We start from the raw sequence: 16,962 nt of genomic DNA, 5'->3' as shown, positions 1-16,962 counted from the left end.
AAAACACCCTGCTGTACAGTGTCCCATGGAACAATGCCACAGGCTAACAGCTTCTGCAAAGAGCAGGTCTGGTGAACGGCACACCATCCAACAGGACGGGCGATGGAGATGCCAATTTTATTCCCTTATAAAACAACAAGTCCGCTCTTGTTCAGCCTTGATTGTCTCTCTTATTAAGACCCCAATGGAGGCATAGATCCAACTGGCATCTCCCAGAGGGCAGAAGGAGAAGCCCAACAGCTTCCCAGGCAATTCCCAGGTCTCCCTGGCTTGCTCTTCCTTTATCCTCTCATCCTGGTGGGGTCTTTCAGTCGGCCTTTTGCCACTGTCACCAAAAGACCTTCCAAGAGCAATTATAGGAGGAAAAGTTTATTTGGGCTCAGGGTTTAAGAGATCTCAGTCCGTGAACAGTTGGTTCCCTTCCTTGGGCTCAAGGTGAGGCAGAACATCATGGCGGAAGGGTGTATTGGGAGAAGGTGCTCGAGACATTGCCAAGAGGCAGAGACAAACTGCCAAACTGTGTACCCCAAGGGCACACCCCCAGTGACCCAGGTCCTCCAGCCACTCCTCACCCGCCTACAGTCACCACCCAGTTAATCCCTATCTGGGGATAACTCAGTGCCCGGGGTTGAGACTCTCATAAGCCAATCATTTCACCTCCAAACCTTCTTGCACTTGTGAGCTTCTGTGGGGCACCTAATATCTAAGCCATAACATGGGATGCGTGTCTCCTAGGCAGCTTGTCCTGGGTGATAGCATTGTGACCTTCTGTCCCTCCCCAGAGTGAGAAACCTGTTCCCTGAACTTCCTCTCCTCTTCTCCTCCTTTCCTCCTCAACCCCTTTCCAAGCCAGTCCCATGTGGGACGAGCAGCTGGGGCTGTGGGAGCTGACCAATCACCACTCCTCCCTGGGAGTCAGACTTAGGACTCGGTTAGCACCACACTCCTCCTGGGAGTCAGACCCCAGGACTTGGGCAGCGCATACACAACAGACAGGCCTGATTTAAACTGCCTTCATAAAACGAGGAAATTGATTACTGTGCTCAGAAATAAATCTGCAAGTCTGGCCAGCGGTTCAACAATGGAATGAAGGGCCCAGGTTCCTCCCAACCCTCCTCTCTGTAGCGGTCAGTGTTGACTCTTTCCAAGGGCAGACAGGGCAGCTGGGTGGGGCAGGGTGGGGTTACACAGGAAGGGGGGGTCTTGGGGCCGCCAGCAGTACAGTCCTGAGTGTTCTTAAAGCTACAGACCAAGGATTGGAAATAAAAGCCCAGTGGACGCTGCGTAGTCTGAATCCGAAGTGTCTGCCAAAGTCGCATGCATTACAGGCTTGGTCCCCAGCCTATGGCCCTGCTGGGAGGTGGTGTGACTTTTTAAGAGGTGGGGCTCCCTTGGAGAAAGTTAAGTCCATGGCGTGTGCCCATTTCCCCTCTCTCTGCTTCTCAGCCACCATGAAGCAAGCAGCCCTCCTCTGCCAAGAGCTTCCTGCCACCACGTGCTGTCCACACAAGCCCAAGTCACCATGGCCCAACACCTCGGAGACTGAGCCAAAAGAAACCCCGGATCTTTAACAGCTGATTTCTTCCAGGTATTCATGATAGTGATGGAAAGCTAACACAGATGCCAAATTTGAAAATGAATCCCCCAGAGCCCAAGGGATCCACCAAGGTCTTGACCATGAACGTCCAGTGGGGTCAGCAGCAGGGCAGAGGGTAGGATCAGCTGAGGAAGGCAGCGCAGGTGAGCTCGAATTAGGAGGCTAAGGAGGTTCCCATCGGCGCTCAGCTTTAGGGGTAGTGCCACTGAGCAGGCTCGGCAGGAGGACCGCCCCTGTGCAGGCGTTTTGCAGCAGCGCATGGAAACGCACCTTCCCCAGAGTTCTTCATTGACACCTCTGTCCTGCAGGAAAGGCCACTTCTTCCCATCTTTTCCCTGTTGAGCAAATGTGGCTGCCTCGTGTGCTATAGCAATAGATGCTCCAGCTCATCTGGGTCCCGATGACGGGCTCTTCTGGTCGGAAGCAGACAGCTGTGGGATATCTTGCCCGATCCCTCCACGTGCAGTGAGCACCCAGGGCTAAAGCAGCAGCCACGTCCCTTCCAAAATCTGTGCCCATCTTCACCTGGCCCACATCTCGTCTCTCCTCTTTCTTGGTCCTTTGTGTGCGCAGCTCCTGAATTCCGGACTCATATTCTGCTCCTGGTCCTCTGTGTGCCTCTAGCATGATGAAGAGTTGACGTCTCCTATCGCATTTGCAGGAAGGAAGACTGAACACCCCTGGGCTGGACTGAGAGCCGTGCCACCCCCTCTGAGATGGCATTTAGCAAAGAGGCTGGGACACAGCCCACTCACCCAGCTCCTGGTGTCCAGTCGGCCAGTGGCACGTGCTTTCTGGCCAGTGTTTTGTTCTTTTCTGGAAACAGAGGCTGGCTTTGGAAAGGCCCCCAAGTCCTTCTCATTGGTCACAGCCCCACCCCCACTGTGCCCAGCTGCTGGTCATTCTCAGCCCTTAGAAACAGAAGCTGCGAGCGTTGTGACCAACTCCAGTGGCAGCGGACCTCTAGAGAGAGTTTCAGACACATTTTTGGGCACCAGAGATCTGAGGAGTGTCCCTGAAAAGATGGTCCAGTATTTCCACAGCTATCGGGGCTTCCTGTGTCCATCCTCAGCACCTGCAACTGAGAACGTGTTCCTCTTTAATGCCGGACCTACACGACACTTACCAGCTGGGTGTCGTAGGATATCCATGTCCTCCCGAGTGCCATCGAGTGTACGTCACCCTACACTGTGCCACCTACACAGTCTCGCGCTCCAGAGGGGATGACGTGGCTTGTACCCTCACCGCAAGGAGGAGCAATTACATGCATCGATGACGACGCGGTGGCTGCTTCTGCAGGATTCACAAAATACTGCTCGTGGGAACAAGCTGAGAACCTTACCTTCGAGACTCCCTCCGGGCCCTGGAGGAGAAGCTAGCCCCGCCCAGGGACTCCAGGGCTGCACTGGGGAGCGGCAGTCAGGAGCCAGCAGGGGTCAACACGACCTTGAATGCGAGGATCAGAGATGAGCAAGGCTGAGACGGACCTCATCCTGTGACCAGCCAGAGGAAGTGGGCGCAGTGATCCAGAGGGGGTACCAAGAGTCGGGGTGTTAAGGGTCGAACTGTGTCCCCCACCAAAAGAAACAGGCAGGGCCCTAACTCCCAGTTCCTCGGGACGGAGCTCACACAGAACCTGGGTCCGCGAAGGGCCACACAGGGAATCAAGACAGAAGGACGCCGTGGGCGTGGTGCAGAGCAGGACACATGTGAGTGCAGGACAGACAGCGACGGAGGGCACACAGTTCCGACCCGAACAGCCCACAGGACGTCAGCCAGGAGTTGGGTAAACACAGTCATATAAAACTCACTGGTTACATGAGTGACAGGGTTCCTCCCTGGTCCTCTTCCTAAAGTTGTCCAAATCGTGTTCCTGACTGGTGCATAGTTCACCTGGGCCAGAGAGGATAGAGGGTTTTACCAACATTTGCTGAGGAGGATTTGGGGGTTTTGGGGATTTGGGGTTTTTTTGGTTTTGTTTTTTGTACCAGGGCCTGAACCTGTCACCTGGGTGCTTTACCACTGAGCCACATCCCCAGCCCTTTTTACTTTTTATTTTGAGACATGGTCTCACTAAGTTGCAGAGGCTGGCCTTGACCTTGCAATCCTCCTGCCTCAGCCTCCCGAGTAGCTGGGATCACAGGCATGTGCCACAGCACTGGGCTGGAGGAAGCTTTTGAGATTTTCATTTGCCTGATTGTAGTTGTTTTGGGGTGGGATTCGGGGGTTCCTGAGTCCTTTAAGAGGTCTCAGTGGCCGGGGGGGGGGGGTGGCAAAAGTTCTAGTGGCTGCAGGGCTTGGAGGGGGCTGGAGCGGGGGGAGAAAGGTCTTGTGGGGGCAAGACGGGGAGGTAGAGGTTTGAAGGGTGACATCAGGATTCAAGAGGACTGAAGGGAAGACTGAGGTGATAAGAAAGAGGAAGAGACCCAAGTGAAGGGTAGAGAGAGGTTTTCGAGGAGCCAGTTCAGGGAGATCTAGGTTTTCCAAAGAAGCCACTGAAGTGTCCAGCCCTCCTTAGTGAGTTCACGGCGGGGGCAAGGAAGGGTCTTCAGCCAGCGGAAGACCCCAGGATCTTACCCGGGCCCTTCCACACCGACAGACCTGAGGCTCCAGCCCTGCCTCTGCCTGCCTGGCGTTTGCAACCCAGCCTCTGTGCTCAGATTTAGGAACGACGCCTTCCCTTGCTTCAGCAGACGGCTGTCCAGAGAAATGGATGCTGCCAGGAGCTGGCCTCAGCCACGGATCGCCAATCCGCCAGTCGAGGGTGAACACAAAGGCCTCGGTGCGTGCCTGGGGCCCCGGTGAGACAGTCAGGGGTCCAGAGCTGATGCAATCCAAGTCACAGACACCCCAACTGTTAACCACAGAGACGATTCAATGCTTAAAATGTCCAGGAAGGCTTCACCCAAGTCCCCTGCAATGGGGCACTGAGTAGGAAACAGAGACCTTTGTCAACTCCAAACACTGCAAGACCTCGGGGGATTAATAGCCAAGCACCCAGGTGACAGCCAGTGGATGGGAAATTACTGGCAGGAGAAATCAAGGATGGGGGAGTCTCACTAAACTCCAGGGTGCTTCCTACAGACCGGGACGGGGACTCTTCAAGAGCAGGTGGAGTCTCTCCACCTGACTCAGCGGCTTTCTTGCCCAGATTGAGCACCGCAGGCCCCACAAGGACAAAGTGCCACGGGAGGTCAAGGAAGTGAAATCTCAAAGCCAGAAATCACAAGAGGCTGTCTCAGCACAACCCCTCCTTTCACAGATGAAGAACAGCAAGCCCTGTGGGGTCACCTCAGAGGCACAGGCAGGATCAGGGGTTGCGGCCAATGCTGTGGCCTGAACCTGTCCTCCAAGACTCACATACTAGACATTCATCTCCAAATGCATATGTTTATTGCCTTTGGAGGTGGGGTCTTTGGAAGGTACTTAGGATCAGATGAGGTCATGAGGGTGGAGCCCGCATGACATCCTCTGTAGGAAAAGAGAGACCCAACCCGGCACCCATGCCATGTCTCTCTATGAGACGCCCCCCCCACCCCCCACCCCCGCCATAATGCCACACGAAGGCCCTCGCCAGGTTCAGAGCCACGTTTTGGACTTCCCAGCCTCCAAATCATAAACCAAATAAATTTTGATTGGTATAAGTTACCCAGCCTCAGGCATTTTGTTATAGGAACAGAAAACAGACTAGAACACCTCCACATGCTGTTTCCCCTGTTCTGGCTACTGGAGTCTCCCTCTATGTCATGTGACCAAGTCAGAAAAGGGTCTTGTTCCAAAAGCTACACTAGATATTGTGGTTTGTTGAAGGCTCCTGAGTCCATCTTCCACTTCTCTCCGGTTTAAAGGTGACAGACCCTGTTGTCAATGAGTTGTGTGAGGAGCTCAGTGGGAGGACATAGGAGGCTCTGTTTTGATTTCTGCAAACCTCCCAATATTTGAATGGGCTCTGGTTCAGGGCCCTTGAGTCTTATCTTTCCCATTCTTGCAGTTCTATTTTTATAATGTCTAAAATTACATTGTATCAGATTTAGTCAACCACTTCCCAGATCCCCTTAAAAATATATAACACTGTTAAAACCATTGTTTTTAAAAAGTCCCTTTAAAACATGACATTTATTAACCATTATATTAAGATAAACTATAAAGTTATCCCCAATATAGATGTTACCCTTTGATTTAAATTCCAACTCGAGTAAACCAGGCAAGGAACATTAAAAGCAGAATGGTTTTTAGGACCCCCTGGGTAATGCTAGAATTTGTGGCATGCCAAACACCAGCACAGCATATTTAAGCGGGTCTTGGTTAATCACATTTGGGGCCCAATTAAACTTTTCTGACTTACACTAGTTCCTACCTGGGCTGCAGCCAGGGGAACCCAGCAGGTGAAATTGCCAGAGGCGAAAGGAAACTTGAGCTCCGGCTGGGGAGGCCGTGTGCTGCTCATTAAGTGGACTCTGGGCAGATCCTGAAGGACAGCTAAGAACAGAACCAGAGAAAAGCCACCGAGAGGAGAAGCCAGGCCCTCCACCTGCCCTGCTCCTCCTTCCTGGGAGCCCCGACTTCACACTTGCCACGCACGGTGGAAGGGTGCTCACACCAGGGGGGTCAGGCAAGCTTTGCCCTTGGTGGCCAGAGCCTGGGTCTCCCCAAGGTCATTGTCAGAGGTTTCTAGACTCACATGATCTGGAAAACAACTTTCCAGGTGCTTCTTGCAATCCCTTTGGACCGACAGATGCCCCTTGAAGGTGTTTTGGTTCCTAAAACTGGTGAGGGGTGTCTGACGTCACATTGGAGGAAAGTTCTGTCAGAACCTGGAGCAGGAAGCAGAGCTGGCGTCTGACCTCAGAGAATCCTCCAGAAGGTACTTCCCTCTGAGCTTCTCACGAGCTAACAGTTGGAGGTGCCTCGGGTGGGGGGAGACAGATTGAGAATGAAGGAAGAAGGGGCTTGTCTACCACCAAGCTGCCCACCAGAATTGACATGAAGCAGAGAAGCTACCAGAAAAATAGTGCAGATCAAACTGCTGCCCCTGCCTGCCTGTGCTCTGAGCTCTGCAGCTGGGCCTGCCCTCTCCAGGTTTCAGACCCAGTGAAACTTGCCCAGAAGGACAGGTGGGCAGCCTGAGGCTCCCAGGTCCTGCAGAACAGCCTGGAAGCTCAGCTTCCCAAGTCCCTCTAGACCCCTGCAGTGCCCTGCTCTGCCCTGCGGCAACCTGCAGAAACCAGCAGGGGGCGATGGGGGATGAAGAAGAGACAGGCACACAAAGAGAGAAAAAGCTGGGGCCCATGGTTCTTCATCCTCTGATGAGGGATGAACCACCCAGAGTCAGCTCAGCACATCACTGTATATAGGCTTTAGCATCAAAGGGGTTTTCTGTGAGAGAGTTTCTTCAAAGCAAGCAGGCTGAAGGACAAAGCCCAGTTATAATTACCTTTTTTGTGCTCATAATTCTCTACCCCTGGCAGCTGGTGTCTGAACTCAGGGCCAAGACTGACAGTCCTGGGGCAAGCACAGAACCTCCTTTGAACAGGGCATCACTGCAACAACTGGGCAGTCTCACCTCCTGCCTTTGCACAAGGAGTTCCCAGCCCAGGTGTGGTCCTGACACTGGACAATCAGAGACTGCCACTCAAATCACAACTCACGACAAGCTACTTACCTTTGATTCATTCTTCTATGGGCTCATTATTTCCACAAGTATTCATGGCACTGTTGGCTGTGTGTCGGAGACCATGGAGGGCACCAGACACATGGAAAGTCCTTCCAGTCAAAGAACGTACACTCCAGTTTTGGGGTGGAAAACAGACCCTGCAACATAAATAGATAATTCCAGGTGATGAAAAACTAGAAAGAAATGGCTTTGGTGGGATGATAGGGAATAACTGAGGGGGGCATGGGCATTTTGAGAATGTTGGTCGGAAGACCACCTTGAGGAAGGAATATTGGAACCGAGTCTAAGATGTGAAGAAGAAGTCGCCATTTTAAAAAATGAAGGTGAGAAGGTTCTAGGCAAAGAGAACCACAAATTCAGAGGCAGGTGCTCTTCAGCTCACCTTGGCATGAAGCCTGGTGCACCCACTGCAAGCTGGGCACGCCCCAGAGACACCGACCTACTGAGCCCCGCGGCAGAGCCACACAGCAGTCCTGGAGCCTCCAGAGTCTGATCTCCACCGCGGCCAACTGGAGCCATGGCTCACGTGACCAGAGAGCCTCGTGCCACGCGGGCAGCCTGGGGAAAGATCAGATCCCAGGCTCCAAGTACAGTTTCTATTTGTGTGTTGCTTTTGCAACATTGAACAGTTGAAAAACCATTAAGTCAAACCCCTGTAAGTCAGGGAGCTCTGCACGTGTGTGTGGAAGGAATGTGAGGAGTCAACACCAGGAGGCTCCGGGGCTGGAGAAAAGAGAGCAAGGCCAGGAGAGGAGGGAGGCTGCACCGAAGGAGGCCTCAAGTGCCCGCAGGCTGGGCAAGCTGTTTGACAGGATGCTGTAAGTGCCTTAGAATGGTTTGAAGCAAAGCACTGGTGCAATCTAATTCCTATTCTAAGAGGCTCATCCATGTGACAAAACAGGTCTGACAGGGACAAGATCAGAGACAGGAAAACCAGTGGGGGTACCACTGTTGTGAAGTAACTGAGATGTGAGGGAATCTGAATGAGTGCAATGGCAGCCACAGGGGAGTCAGAGGCACAAGGAGCTGCCCATGGAGACAGACCCTGCAGGACCTGCTGCTGAGGGGTATGGCCATGAGGGCAGGATAAGTTGGCTTCAAGCAGTAGGTGCATGGAGATGGGGAGGGCTGGGCAGGTAGCCTATGGACTTGGGTGTTCACAGAGGGCAATGGAGGTGAACAGAATGGGGTGGCCAGGGCTTCCCTTTAGAAGTGTGCAATCTGAGACATGAAACACCTGGACACAATGTCCAGCAGGCAGCCAGACATGCACCTCTGCTCACAGTGGTGGATGTCCAGGGTGGCGCCTTGTTCCTGATCAAGCCATGAGACAGCAACTTCCCTGTCTCTGCACAAGCTGATTATCAGGATGCATGTACAGAACCCTGGGCCTGACCTAAAGGGACCTTGAGAACCTGGTGCCATCAAGTCTCCCACAGCAGAGCCTGAAGAATGAGAACAGGGCCTGGCGGCTTAGAGGAAGAGCGAGAGAGGACAGCCTCGGCTGCAGGGCAGGCAGGAATCGTGGGGAACTGCGCTCAGTCCAGAACACCAGGCGTGCCCCGGGACAGCCAGTCAGCCCTCCTTACCCCTCTGCTTAGGTTCCCCTGCCACCTCCTGAGCAGACACAGATTGGAGCACCCTACTGTCACCTTGGGGTCGACCTACAGTTAGTACATCTCCACTGGATTTGCCTCTCTGCACTCGCTGCAAGACCTGCCTGGTTTTGTCCTGTGTTCCTGTTCGGCTCATCTCCCTGAAAGCAGAGAGAAAGGCATCCCAGGGCAAAACCTCTCAACTTCAATAACCAAGAGTCAGGACTTAAATCTTCTCTTGGTCACTCAATAACTGACTTCAGGCCAAAAGCAATCACTCTAAACTCTTGCGTGTGACCGGACATACCCTCTCGGCAATCCAACGGGTTAGGTGCTAACAGACACAAAACACCTTCGTTCCTTCTCTTTCCTGTTCTCAATGACTCTGTTCCTTCCAGGCCCGGAGCTTCCCTTTCCTGGGAGCTGGACTTCTATCCCTAAACCAGGGGACAGCAGACATCCACTCTTCATGGGAACTTCTTCCCAGGATTCCCTTCAGGAATCCTCAAAACTCTAGCTTAGAGCTGGAAGCTGGTAGCAGGGGCCTGCCCTCTCAGACCCCACAGACTTCCTGGCATTGAGCTCTGCTGCCCTGGAGCCACCAAGAGGACCTGTCCTGGTGGGCCCTGGTCTCTTCCTGTCCTGCCTGTACTAAGGAGTTGGCCCCTCTCTCTGCTTGTGTCCCCACCACTTTTTCCTGAAACTCAGCTCCCTTCAAATCATTTCCTTGTGTGGAAACTCTGGGTGACCCCTTCTACCCACCTAAAGCAGTGCAAGATTGCTGTGGCATCCACGCAGCCGGCCACGAGTCCCCGACTCACGTTTCAGAACCTCCCTTGGTCCCCTAGCGACATATCATCTGTATTTCAGCTGAACAGTCCTCAGACATCTTTGGTCTCTTTACACCTTTAAAAATTATCGAAGACCCCAAGACGCTCCTGTTTTTGTGGGTGGTAACTTGGATGTGCACCACACTGTAGATCAAGACATTCATTTGAAGGGTATTTATTAACTCAATAGCAATGAGCCATGGCATGATCACATCAATAATGCATTCCCTACAGACCAGCCATGTTTTCCAACAGAAACCGGGTGAGAGGAGCAACCTTGCTTGAGTTTTGAGAGTCTCTGGTGTCTAGCTTGGTGGAGGGCAGCCAGGTTCCCGTCTCTGTTTCTTGACCCAATCTGTAAAACATTATTTTGGTTAAATTGTCTTTAGAAAACCCAGCCTCACACAGATTTGCAGGTGGAAAGGGGAGGCCCCAATGGGACCCCAAAGGGCAGGAGGCCTGGGATTCACTGGATTCAGAGCCGGGCTCTGGCCCGTCCAGACTCTTAAACACTCCCCTGAGATGCCCTCAGCTTTCCTGCCATGCCCCTGACCTCACCCTGTTCTCTCTCCTGAGACGCCTCCTCACCCTCACTGACCTCCCCAGCCCCTAAGTGGGACGAGGGTCTGCTGAAGAAGCCCCACAGCCCATGAAGAGTCGGTAGAGTGGCATCAGGAAAGAGAGGGCCCAGCGTGTGCTCCTGGAGCTGATATTCCAGCAGGGACCCAGCCCTGCCAGCTGCCTACAGGCTCAGAGCTGGCAGAGCTGGCAGCTGCCTCCAACAGCTCCTGGAACCTTGTAATAGTCAGCTCGGGCCGCCGTAACAAAACACCCAGGACTGGGGGGAGCAAACACCACGTGATTACTTTCTCACGGTTCTGGAGGCTGGAAGTCCGGGAGCAAGGCAGGGGCTGCGCTGGGTTCCCCTGAGGCCTCTCTCCTCGCCTGGGGACTCAACGCCCAGAAGCATTACACGGCTGAGTTTACCTATGTTGAGACCACCTCAGAGTGAGTCAGCCTTTCAACACTGACCAAAATACCCAGAAAGAACAACTCAGAGGAGGAAAAGTTCATTTTGTCTCACGATTTCAGAGGCTCAGTCTGTGGCTGGCCGACTCCATTGCTCTGGGCCTGAGGTGAGGCCCAACATCATGGTGAAGAAAGCTGCTCAGCTCATGGCAGCCAGGAAGCAGAGAGAGGGGGAGAGAAGCCGGGACAAGACATAATCCAGGGACATGCAACCTCACCTGTTTCCTCCAGCCACACCCCACCTACAGTACTCTAAGTAATCCATTCAAATTATTAACCCAGCAAATGGATTACTCCACTGATTAGGTTGTGGCTCTTGTACTGTTTCACCTCTGAACTTTCCTGCCTTGCCACATGAGCTTTTGGGGGAACAGGTCATATCTTAACCACAACAAACTCCAAAGCCGGAGTTCTCTAATGTGACTTCCTCATAGAAAGCAATGTTTAGCAATAGATGATGATAATTATAATAATATGCAGATTACGTATTGACATATCACATTATTAAAGCTCAGAAGTTACTGGAACCATGACCTGGAAATTAGACCAACAGAAGTTTTCACTGACAACTGATTTACCATTGCCGGTGCAAGGTGATAATAAAAAGTTGGCCAACTTCCTATAAATTTTATTGTTGGTTTTTTTAATTCTCTATGAATTTAAAAATGAATTCCCTTATTGCTGTCATCCGAGGTGGGCCCTCCCACTATCCTGCCCTGAATATGCCACTGGATTTCTTTCTACCCAGATGCAAAACTCCCTGGGTCCCTTAGTTCATCCTGAGTGTCAGTGAAGATCTTCCCATGCTCAAAAGACCCTCAGGCGGGGGAGTGTCTGGTGTCAGTATGAGGTTGTGGGAGACGTCACAACACAAGTACCTACTTAATGTGATTTGTCTGTGCAGAAGGCTGAAGCCCAGGTGCCTGGGACAGCCAGAGAAACCAGGGAGAGAGGGGTCCAAGCAGTGTGCTGTCTGCCTTTCGTCCAGACCCTTGGACTGAGCCCTGTGCAAAGAGAAGGACATCACAGACGGAGAGCAGATCCCCCCACACTCATTCCTGAGCTGGAGCCGCCATCTTGCTAACTTCCAACCAACCCAACCACACTCCCCAGCTTGGCTACCACGCGAGCCCTCAACTCATCCTGACTTATTTCCAGCCTGACCTCGCTTCTCAGCCCCGTATTTCCCGGTAGAAATCCGTGATTCCTTCTCTTTCCGTACATCATCTGGAGCTGCCAGTACCCTGTCTGATCCAGCACCCAGCTTGGATCCAGGCCTCCCGGCTAGAAACACTCCACCCCCACCTTTCCCCAGAGAGAAGTCTCTTTTCCCACAAGGTCGCGAATCTGCCTCCCTGTCCTCTGGTCCATCCTGTCCCATCACTTGTCCCTTCCCTGTGGCACAAGCAGTCCACAACTCACAATGGTTTCACAGAAGTTTTCCACTTCCCGATGGTTTGCAAGCCAGCCCCGTTCAGTGACATCAGGACTCTCAATTTTGAACCTGGTTGCTTCCCCGGGGTATTTGTATAGAGAATGATACTACGGAGATGACAGGCAGCTGTAGCCCCCGTCCACCCCACGGTCACAAGGAAACCGCACACACACACTCCACCGCATTCTGTGCTGCGGAGCTCCGGGGCCTGGTAGGTTAGGTGTGTGACATTCATTTTCTTTCCACTGGGATTTTTTCAGCCTACAGTCGGTTTGTTGGCTTTTGGGATTGGGGGAAGACATATGGCTTCATTTTTCACTCCCTGTATAAATTTCAGCAAGACCTGTCAGGGTCTCAGGTTCCTCTTGTTGAAAACACTGATAACCTGCCCTCCCTGCATGCCCACTGTGAGGGAGACAGAGGCCACAGGCATCCAGAGCCCAGTGCAGGGCTGCGGGCAGAGGCTCTCAGCAATGTGGGGGTGGGGGGCAGCAACCCACGCTCACTGTGGGCTGCCAGGCTGCCCTTGCTGTCCTTAGGCAGGAGTTGCCTCTGGGCTACTGTTAGAAACACACATCTGGACCTTGGGACCCCTGTGGTCATCGTTCTTTGATCCAATCAGCAGCACTGACTGGTCCCCACTCTATGCCAAGGCTCACAATTAGTCACCAGGGCCCCCATGAGTGAGCATGTCATACCGCTAATTCTCCGACAGAGGGAGGGCCAGAATGCAAACGGAACCAGGAAAGGCCAGCACAGAAGCTATGTGGCAGCCCCCATCCTGCCTGCGTACCATCGGGGTCTCACAAGTGTCCCCTGCCACTGACTCGTCCCGGGCATGCCCACCAAGACTCGCCTGAGTCTCAGTTTACCCACCCTGACAATGGGGGTGCTCTCAATTCCCAGAGTGACTGCAAGGAGTCCAGGAGACCTCACCAGCGGAGGTCTGGCCCAGAGATGAAGGCCCTTGGGGAGGGTGGAGTCTGCCTCTGACTTGCTCCCAAAACAGTCCCTGAAGGCTTTTGGTCTTAGCAAAACACTGCGCCTGTGGATTTCCACCCATGCAGTTAAAATACCTGAAAGATCAATTTCCCCAACAACCAAACAGAAGGTGGAGGCAGCACTAGAAAGCCAGGTTCGCACTTCCTGGGGCCACTGGCTGGAGCTGCCCCAGACCCAGCGCTGGGGCTGCCCCTGGCTCTCAGAGGCGGGATGCCCCAGAGCCCTGCTCCTTTGTAGCTGGAGCTCGGGTGTCCTCTGCGGTGGCTCCGGGCTTTCTACTCAGAACAGCTTGCTTTGTTTGAAGCCAGCGGATTCTGCCTAAACATGCCAATCGTGTTAGCTCCGGAAGCACTCCGCTGCTTCTAAGTAGGGAGCGGGGAGGAGGCTAAAGGAATAAAACCACCTCTGAGAGGCGATTACAGATTCCCAGGGCTTCTGAACAGCAGCTTTAACGTGAGAGGCACATACAGGGAAGACTCGGCGCCTGGGAGGGCTCAAGGCCTGTCCCTGCTGAGCCAAGGAAGCAAAGGGGCCCTGGGTGTTCTGCAACAGCCTGGTCCCAGTGTGTGGGGACTGGCCCCGGTGGCCTGAGACCCAGGAGAGGGGCAGACAGGCCCAGAAATGCAGACGGACTGGCAGAGCAGGTCCTGGGCTGCAGCAGGAACAGATGGATCCTGCCATTCGGGTCAGAAAGACAGTGTGTATGGGGGGGGGGGGGCAGGGCAGAAATGGCTTCACCTTGAGCTACCATCTAAGAGGCAGGCTCATCCCTGAGTCAGAGCCATGTTCTAAAGCGCTGTACGCCACGCCCACAGTTTGCCTATTTATAGTTTGTCGGGGACTATGCAGGAAGAAAGAGCCAGGGCTATGCCAGGGCAGTCACGGTGGCCAAGACTCAGGATGGCCATGGTTGTGCCACACTGAATCCACGCACTTGGTCTCTATCCAGAGGTGGCCACAAAGGGAGCAGAGGGGACACTTCCAGGTCCCCCAACGTTGCAGGTCACCGAGCTCTTCCAATAGAGCCCCTCATGCCCAATCCACAGCCTTTCTAAAAGGTGAGGTTTGTGTCAAAACAGGGTCTGGTTCCAAAGGCCACCCAGGTCCTTGATGTTTCCTCAGTGAGAGGAGGGGACATCTTGTCAGGAGGCAGAGTCTCAGGCCACTGATGGCCTTATGCTAGCTCTTCAGACCCCAGACGGGCCGCCGTCAGCCCTTTGCATAACTCAGCAAGGCCACCTGCCTTGCACATCAGACCTTAGGTCATCACACTTGGGACCCTCCATTCAAAAAAGGAGGTATCCCCTGTGCTCCTCAGAAACCAGCCCATGCCCCACTTAGGTTTCTGTGCCCCTACTCGAGTGTACTTCAAGGTGTTCAGATGTGTTTATTAATTAGTACTCATTATTGACTTGACATCCTGCTGTCACTTAAATAAACTTGGTGAAATTAATGAGGCCCCTAATAATATTCAGCCTTCTTGTGCTAATTATTTTTTTGGTGAACAAATGCATTGTTAATATAAATAGCAGTATTAATCAGGCCAAGAATCAATATTTGTGCAGGAGGTGAGCCCCAGAGCCTTAGAGAAAGGACACGGTAACATTGGTGGCTCCCAGGAGTCCTAGCCCAAGGAGATGGCGGGCTCACCTGGGAAAGGGGTTCGGTGCGAGCTTTATTGACGGTGGGGTGGGAGGAAGAGGAGGAGAACTGCCCTCGAAGGCAGAAGGAACCTGAGGTACCGAGCTCTCTAAGGCTCAACCACCAACATCAATTTAGAGCCAACGAAGAGTCTGCTGTTGTCTTCACCCCCATGTTCAGCTGATCCCCACAACCCCACTGATCTGACCAAGCAGTCAATCCTCAGTCAGCACCTTCTGGGTTGGGCTTCCCACCCCTGCTTTGGTTTATGTTCTCATCATCACAAGACCCTGCCAGCTCTGGTGCTTCCTGTCACACCATGTGGGGCCAGTTCTCTTTCTGCCTCTCCACCACGCTGTGACACAGCCAGGGAGCCCTCACCAAGACTGGCACCATGCTGTTTGGATTTTCCAGCTGTGACAATCATGGGCCAACCAAATATCCTCAAGTATTTTTGTTACAGCAACACAAAATGTACTAAGACATCCTCCAATCAGGCCTCCAAAACAGAGACCAAAGACCAGAGGAGAAAATTTCCCCTTGGCAAAGGAGTTTTCTAGGGCTTTTGAACGGCTAAAGTTCTGTCCAAGTCCTTTCTGCTGTGCAGACACTTTTCATGAAGTTCAAACTCTCCAAATCTGAATCGTCCTTATCTCCCAGCCTTACATCTCACAGGCACAAAATGCTCTAGGAACTCACTCTCCCACCCCACCATTGCTGCTAGCTATCCCTGCATACTCTGCCCTTAAAATCACACTTGCTGTGGGGACCTTCCCTGAACCCCTGGCCAGAGCCCCTCTTCCCCTCCCATAACTCCTGGGGTTCCCACTTTTATAGCTCTTATCACACAGATGGTAATTTTCAGTTCATGCATCTTATTCCCTGGTCTATGAACCTCCTGAGGGCATGATGTTTGCCTGATTCATCTCAGACTCTACAAAACCCAGTGGTCCATAAATGTTTGATGAACAAACAAGTGAATAAGCCCTCGTGGGAGGGGGATCAGGGGATCAGGGGAGAGACTGAGAATCAGTAGGAAGGGAGGCTGGGGATTTGGTAACAGTAACAAATGGAGACTTAGCTTATGGATGCATCTGGTGTGGCCTGCAGGGCTTTCCAACGCAGTGGACGTTCCCCAGTGAGTGGACTTGGTGTGGATGAAGGATGTTTAGAAGGAGGTGGTAGAAACAGGCAATGGTGAGACTCCGGCCGCCAGGTCCAGCGATTCCTACTGATGCTGGCAGAAGACACTGCCTGGAAGAGTATGGAATGGTTACCACCCACGTCAGCTCAAACAGCGCATGAGAGAGAGTTGAAAAGAGTGGGCTCAGACAAACAGGAACCATCTCCAGAATGCACATTCCAGAAGGTTCCAATGGGCAAGAAGCAGCCCAGTGATCAAGGAGAGAGAACCAAGTCCCCTTGGATATCACGCAGGGCCCTTTTCGATGGGTTGGCACCTCCTCTTTTGGGAGATGTGGGGTGTTTTGTTGAAGGAGAAGGCCATTTTCCTGCAGAGCAAACTTGTGTCAATGAATGGTCAGGCCTCCTGGGAAACTTCTGGTTCTTTGCCAAGCACGCTTGGAGCCTCCACATCCTACCCACGGAGGAACACTGGACCATGTCAACAGATTTCTCAGGGTGCAAAGAGGTGGAAGGTCCCCATAACCCAGCCCTCGAAAGCTCTGGGATCACACAATCACTTCTCAGAGATTTGCACTAAAGTTCCTTGCCCGATGACGATGGGTATACCCCTTACATCCAAAGAGAAATTCATTGATCCCCTCCCAGGTACCAGACCCAATGCCAAAGGCTCCATCTCACTAAGGCCTTTCTACTCTGAGGAGTTTCTAAAATGCATCAGTCTACCTTACAGGAAATCTCAGGAAGCACTGTCTGGGAAAGACTCCAAGGGCTGTTAAGCCGGCCCAGAATTTTTATCTCAGGATTTTTTGGCAGTCTCTCTACTCCTCAACGAGAAGTAGGCCAATGTTAAGAATGGAGGCTCTTTTTCACCATAAAATTGGAAGATGGTACAAGTAAGTGAAGCTTTATTTGAGTTGAGAATCCAAAAACTCTCTACCAAGTGGAGAGAGTCCAGCGTGTCAGAAAGCTTAATGCCCTGGGGAAACAAAATCGCATTAATATTCAAAGATGGT

The 16,962-nt window shown here is 52.7% G+C and overlaps 1 long non-coding RNA gene across 2 annotated transcripts in view; it reads right to left on the bottom strand.

The window, feature by feature from the left end:
• Window positions 1–16,962, bottom strand: part of LOC144367476 (uncharacterized) — a 36,455-nt gene that overhangs the window by 10,673 nt on the left and 8,820 nt on the right. For both annotated transcript variants that reach the window (XR_013426892.1, XR_013426893.1), the window contains exons 2-3: window positions 7,260–16,057; window positions 3,409–3,490 (exon numbers count right to left, since the gene is read on the bottom strand). This is a non-coding gene — a long non-coding RNA (uncharacterized LOC144367476). The remainder of the gene's footprint in view (window positions 1–3,408; window positions 3,491–7,259; window positions 16,058–16,962) is intronic.

This window comes from Ictidomys tridecemlineatus, chromosome 10, assembly GCF_052094955.1.
Source record: "Ictidomys tridecemlineatus isolate mIctTri1 chromosome 10, mIctTri1.hap1, whole genome shotgun sequence".
Lineage (NCBI taxonomy): Eukaryota > Metazoa > Chordata > Mammalia > Rodentia > Sciuridae > Ictidomys > Ictidomys tridecemlineatus.
This window is presented reverse-complemented; position numbering and strand designations above follow the sequence as displayed.